At 43.0% G+C, this 6,000-nt stretch overlaps 1 non-coding gene across 1 annotated transcript; it reads left to right on the forward strand.

Moving 5' to 3' along the window:
* The first annotated feature begins 5,031 nt into the window (after nucleotides 1-5,031).
* Nucleotides 5,032-5,113, forward strand: TRNAS-GCU (transfer RNA serine (anticodon GCU)). Its single transcript has one exon. It is a non-coding gene; the product is annotated as a tRNA-Ser (tRNA).
* The last annotated feature ends 887 nt before the right edge of the window (nucleotides 5,114-6,000 follow it).

Below are 6,000 nucleotides of genomic sequence, written 5' to 3' on the forward strand. Positions count from 1 at the left end.
ATAATAGAATGATCCTTCCTGTTCTGTAGAGATCACCTCTCAGCAGTCATCTCATTATCTTCACAGACAAGATTACAATGAAAGTTAACACCTCTATATATAGATAACACAGGATACAACATTCATAATAGACTAACCCTTCCTGTTCTGTAGAGATCACTTCTCAGCAGTATCTCATTATCATCCATCACAGGCAGGATTACAATGACGGGTAACACCTATATATATATAGCTAAAACAGGATCCACTATTCATAATAGAATGATCCTTCCTGTTCTGTAGAAATCACTTCTCAGCAATAATTTCAGTATCATCACAGGCAGGAATACACTGACAGGTAACACCTATATATAGATAAAACAGGATCCAACATTCATAGTAGACTGACCCTTCCTGTTCTATAGAGATCCCTTCTCAGCAGTCATTTCATTATCATCACAGCCAGGATTACAATAACAGGTAACATCAATATATAGATAAGACAGGATCCACAATTCATAATAGAATGATCCTTCCTGTTCTGTAGAGATCACTTCTCAGCAGTTGTTTCATTATCATCACAGGCAGGATAAAAATGACAGGTAACACCTCTATATATAGATAACACAGGATCCACAATTCATAATAGAATGATCCTTCCTGTTCTGTAGAGATCACCTCTCAGCAGTCATCTCATTATCTTCACAGACAAGATTACAATGAAAGTTAACACCTCTATATATAGATAACACAGGATACAACATTCATAATAGACTAACCCTTCCTGTTCTGTAGAGATCACTTCTCAGCAGTATCTCATTATCATCCATCACAGGCAGGATTACAATGACGGGTAACACCTATATATATAGCTAAAACAGGATCCACTATTCATAATAGAATGATCCTTCCTGTTCTGTAGAAATCACTTCTCAGCAATCATTTCAGTATCATCACAGGCAGGAATACACTGACAGGTAACACCTATATATAGATAAAACAGGATCCAACATTCATAGTAGACTGACCCTTCCTGTTCTATAGAGATCCCTTCTCAGCAGTCATTTCATTATCATCACAGCCAGGATTACAATAACAGGTAACATCAATATATAGATAAGACAGGATCCACAATTCATAATAGAATGATCCTTCCTGTTCTGTAGAGATCACTTCTCAGCAGTTGTTTCATTATCATCACAGGCAGGATTAAAATGACAGGTAACACCTCTATATATAGATAACACAGGATCCACAATTCATAATAGAATGATCCTTCCTGTTCTGTAGAGATCACTTCTGAGCAGTCATCTTATTTTCTTCACAGGCAGGATTAGGGTATGTTCACACGAGGGCGTCCGTTACGGCTGAAATTACGGGGATGTTTCAGCCTGAAAACATCCCCGTAATTTCAGCCGTAACGGCATGTGCAGGCGCTTGAACGCCGCGTCCATTACGGGCGTAATTAGCGCTGCTATTCATTGGAGTCAATGAATAACGGCTCCAATTACGGCCAAAGAAGTGACAGGTCACTTCTTTGACGCGGGCGTCTATTTACGCGCCGTCTTTTGACAGCGGCGCGTAAATTACGCCTCGTGTGAACAGACAAACGTCTGCCCATTGCTTTCAATGGGCAGATGTTTGTCAGCGCTATTGAGGCGCTATTTTCGGACGTAATTCGGGGCAAAAACACCCGAATTACGTCCGTAAATAGGCCGTGTGAACATACCCTTACAATGACAGGTAACACCTATATATAGATAACACAGGATCCACCATTCATAATAGACTGAATCCTTCCTGTTCTATATAGATTATTTCTCAGCAGTCGTCACATTATGATCACAGGCAGAATTACATAGAAAGGTAAAACCTATATATATATATTTATATAACACACAATCCACCATTGACAACAGGTGATGGACATAGCTCCCCTCCTGTCCCTTCCTGCACAGTAAGGGTATGTGCACACGATAGCAGACATTTACGTCTGAAAAGACAGACTGTTTTCAGGAGAAAACAGCTGCCTCGTTTCAGTCGTAAATGCTCCTCCTCGCATTTTGCGAGGCTTCTCTGACAGCCGTAAATTTTGAGCTGCTCTTCATTGAGTACAATGAAGAATGGCTCAAATTACGTCTGAAAGAAGTGTCCTGCACTTCTTTTGACAAGGCTGTATTTTTACGCGTCGTCGTTTGACAGCTGTCAAACGACGACGCGTAAATTACAGGTCGTCTGCACAGTACGTCGGCAAACCCATTCAAATGAGTGGGCAGATGTTTGCCGACGTATTGTAGCCCTATTTTCAGACGTAAAACGAGGCATAATACGCCTCGTTTACGTCTGAAAATAGGTCGTGTGAACCCAGCCTGACCAATGCACAGGTCACAAAGCATGCCTAAAAAACTCTCTAATAAAAGACAATGGGTCCAAGGGCGTAAGACTGGGCCTCGTAGCAAACTTTTGACTGGGCCCCTCTCCCCTGGGTGCCACAAACAGCCCGCCCTTGTAGATAGTGCCTCCTGTAGACAGTGCTATACAGCCCCTCCTGTAAATAGTGCCATACAGCCCCCTCCTATAGACAGTGCTTTACAGCCCCCTGTAAACAGTGCAATACAGTCCCCTCTGTAGACAGTGCTAAACAATCCCCCTGTAGACAGTGCTATACAGCGCCCCCTGTAGACATTAATATAAAGCCACCCCTGTAGACAGTGCTATACTTTCAAGTATCACAAAGATGGACAATCGATGCGGCACGTAGCGGTAATGTTTTTTCTTTTAAGCCATGCCTCTAATCCTACCTAATCCCTGCCCATACACACACGGTCGAACCCACACAGTATCATGCTTCCATAGTGCCCCCCACACAGTATAATGCCCCCATAGCTGCCACCACACAGAAAAAATGCCCCCATAGCTGCCGCCATACAGTATAATGCCCCCATACATTATAATGCCCACACAAATGCCCCATACAGTATAATGCCTACACAGATGCCCCATACAGTGTAATGCTCACACAGATGCCCCATACAGTATAATGCCCACACAGATGCCCCCATACAGTATAATGCCCACACAGATGCCCCCATGCAGTACAATGCCCAAACAAATTCCCCCATACAGCATAATGCCCCATATCTGCCCCATGCAGGATAATACCCCTATAGCTGCCCCCACAGTATAATGCTCTCCATAACTGCCCCACACAATATAATGCCCCCCATAGCTTCCCTCACACAGTATAATGCTCCCTATAGCTGCCTCCCAGAATATAATTCCCCCCATAGCTGCCCCCCACAATATAATGCCATCCATAGCTGTCCCCACAGTATAATGCCCCCATATCTGTCCCCACAGTATAATTCCGCACATACAGTATAACGTCCCTCATATAGTAAAATGCTCCTATAGCTGCCAACATATCAGCCCCCCTTCCCTACCCAGTATAATGCCCCATAGTGCCTAATAGAAAAATTATAACATAATTACTTACCTATCCCTGTTCCCATGATGGGTGGCGGATCCTTCTCCTCCGGTTTATGCTGTGAGTGACTCAGCGCAGACAGGCGCGATGACATCACAACATCATGCCTGCCTGCGCCGAGCCGCTTATGGCAGAGTGAATGCTGGAGCAAGGAGCCGTCAGCTCCTTGCTCAAGCATTCAGGAAGTGGGACCAGCATGGTCAGCGTTGTTTGGCTACGGGGCCCTGTGGCCCCCCAGGCTTAGGGGCCTGGTCGCAATTGCGACCATTGCGACCCCTAGAGCTACGCCACTGAATGGGTCCCCTTATGTTCACAGGTTCCTGTGGTCCATGTGGCTGCTGTAAAGCATATCTCTATATGCTGTTAACTGCAGCTCAGGCAAGATGGCTGCCTCCATAATCATTTACAGAAAATCTAATTTAAAAAAAAGATACAATCAAAAAATAAAATCAGAGTACAAAAAAAGATTATGTTTAAATATCTAGTTTTAGTTAGTAAAAAAAATATAGGCGATATATTCCCTTTAAATAATGTGTCATTTTCTGACGATACATTCAATTTAACCTAATGGACAACCTACTCCAAAGCCCCCATTCCCAGTCAGACCCAATAACCCAGAGATAGCATGTAACCTAATCTGCAGCCTTTCTAATGGCAAAGATGGCACATCTCTTCAAATTGAAATCCGTTTCCCGTAAGTGGCACTGGAGATGGTAAGGAGAGGATGACATGAGAAAGTTGACTAAGGGGCCAGAAATGGACAGTAATGGTCCTGCATATAAAACAGAATCCATAGTGGGATTACTCTACTGTATGGACTTCCAAAATTGATGGGTGCAACAGCGAAGGAGGACATCGAAAAGAGTAGTAGGGGTAAGCAATTGTTCTTGACAGATTCATGAAGGAACAAGTGTAGTGTTCTGGATAAGTAAGAGGCCAAGTATTAAGAGTGGGTGTCTTGGAGAACTATATCTCTACCATCTTTCGGACACGAAAGTTGAAAAACATGGGTTTAGGGGGTTTGGGTGTCTAGATAAACCTTAGAAGATGGAGGGTGAGCATCAAAAAGAAAGCCAATGGTGATGTAAATATGTAGAATATGAAAAAGAAGAACCTTGTAGAGGACCTGGATGCTGAGCATTCTACGTTGAGAAGAGTGAAGTTAAGGACGTAATTAAAGTTTTTTGTAAAAAATTTGTGAAAATTGTATTGACGGACTTCAGGGTCCTTTTACATTTCTGCAGGTACATGAGGGCTGATCGACGATGTAGCATGTTCATCGGCCCTCGTTTAGCTCCATTTATATGGAGCAGTCATTGTACTGTATGGGGACGAGCAAGATCGTTTGTTCCCACACAGTTTGCATGATTGTCGGTGGCACATCCCCTGTTTACATGGGGAGACGTGCTGCCAACAACAATGATTTTTGCAGCCGCATAAAACATGCTAAAAACTTGAATTTTAAATTATCTGATGGAAGAGTAGGAATCAATGCTGGATACCATTGGTGGGTGCCAAAGGCATAGAACACCTACAAATAAATGACAAAAACAGCTGCACATATGGACGAGGTGGCCGAGTGGTTAAGGCGATGGACTGCTAATCCATTGTGCTCTGCACGCGTGGGTTCGAATCCCATCCTCGTCGGTACATTTTGACAACATTAAATAAAGAGTTATCGGTGTAGGAGCTCATAGAAAATCAACGGCCCAAATACTGCTTACCCTGCCTCTCTCAAGAGAGCCAAAAAAAAGCTCTTGAGCTCTTAGGTCTAACAAACTTCTTATGATTGATTTTTTTTTTTACAGAAGAAATTAAGTTGGAATTAAAAACAAAAAGTAAAAAGATGTGTCAGTGGATATATGACAAACCTCTACATCTGATGTGGTGGAATAGTAATTTGAAAGGTGAAGGATCTCTCGTTTTTCAGACTGTGGAGATCCAGATCTGATGTCATCCTGCCTTGAGATGCCCTGACTGTATTGGTAAAACTATGAGAAGTTGTAACTAGAGATCAGAGAATTTCCGGAAATTTTTTTGAGCCCGATTTTATCAAATTGTTTGTCTAAATCGATTTGGCCAGAATAAATTAGTCATGAATTGCAAGTGCTTCGATTGCCCTCTCTGACACTCTGATGTCTTCTAGGTTTGTATTAAGTTAGATATAGTCCTAGAAAACATCAGAGAATCAAACGGGGCAATCAGATCCCTTGTGATCCCACCCCTAAAATAAAAAAAATACCATGCTCACCTCCTCTGGTATCCCGTAGCGACGCTTCCTTGTTTTCTCCCATGTGACTGCTGCGATGCGTCACCTAGCGGCCTCCTGTGGTGACACCTGTGATTGGCTTCAGTGGTCACATGGAACAAAACAATGTCATCTCAGGGGGCCAGCAGGGACGCGTCACTACAGGATACTGGGTGAGTATTGTATTTTTTGTTACCAGCCCTCTTCTTATTTCTAATCTATAAAATGGTGGCTGGTGTCCGCCATATTGTCGATTTATCCGCCGCAAACTCCAAAAGTTTCAGAA

This window comes from Rhinoderma darwinii, chromosome 3 (assembly GCF_050947455.1).
Source record: "Rhinoderma darwinii isolate aRhiDar2 chromosome 3, aRhiDar2.hap1, whole genome shotgun sequence".
In the NCBI taxonomy this organism is placed as follows: domain Eukaryota; kingdom Metazoa; phylum Chordata; class Amphibia; order Anura; family Rhinodermatidae; genus Rhinoderma; species Rhinoderma darwinii.